Source organism: Aplysia californica, unplaced genomic scaffold (genome assembly GCF_000002075.1).
Source record: "Aplysia californica isolate F4 #8 unplaced genomic scaffold, AplCal3.0 scaffold02331, whole genome shotgun sequence".
NCBI lineage: Eukaryota > Metazoa > Mollusca > Gastropoda > Aplysiida > Aplysiidae > Aplysia > Aplysia californica.
The window spans coordinates 1-966 of record NW_004799601.1 but is presented as its reverse complement, the minus strand read 5'-3'; positions in this window follow the sequence as shown (position 1 = coordinate 966).

The window sequence follows — 966 nt, the reverse complement described above, 5'->3', positions numbered from 1 at the left end:
AAAACAAAAACAAAAAAACAACTAATGGGAGTCTTAGGATTTGATGCTTTCTCTCTACTTTTGGATGCAACAATGCAGTAATTCACATTATGCCAAAACTCAAGACTGCTGTGCTTTAGATAGATTTTCACTGTGTACACTTCTATTGTATGCAAAGGACCCACAGGGTACCATTCTAGTTCCAATTCATCTTAGACTTCAAATAGCAAACTCATAATTTCAGAGCTATATAGTTCTGAAGTTAACTGTTTGCAATGCAGCATTGTCAAGTTCTTAACTTTAAGCCCAACTGAAGTTTATAATAATATCATAATGGTAATATGTTGTGCAAAGGTTTGCACAGAGGTATACTCGCATGTTCTGAAAGTACGTCGGAAATTAATATAACTGATAATGACATGTCTTGAATATGACTCTGAAAGTTTCCTTGTTGGAGCACTTCTTTTTCAATGTTGGGGGACGAAGATAAAGGCGTGCTCCAACAAGGCCAACACTTGTCATCACTTGTCCTACCGGTACTCACTTTCCCTTTTTTTAAATTATCCCCTTATCTATAGGACAATCCCCGAGTCTGTACTGCCATGATTACCTCCTCATTGTTGCTCGCAGAAGATCTGAGTTCAAAGCTCACATGGGAATGGGTTTTTAAAAATTTTTTAATTAATTTTTTTTTTTAATTTAATACTTCCGTCCATCTGTTTAGGATGTTGGATCTCATAAAGCTTAAGTTTTCCCAGATTGACAGTATCAAAGCAGCCTGCCTCTTAAGTATTGTTAACGGTGTAGATGTAGAAAGGTTCATGGAACATTTACAATCATTTACTAGCACTACAACTGGAGAGTCGAGAGGTTCTGTGCATCCTAAAGCTCATGAAACTTCTTAATAATAATAATAATAATAATAATAATAAATAATAATAAATAGCATTTGTATAGCGCATATCCCCGCTCAACAGCAGGCTCTAT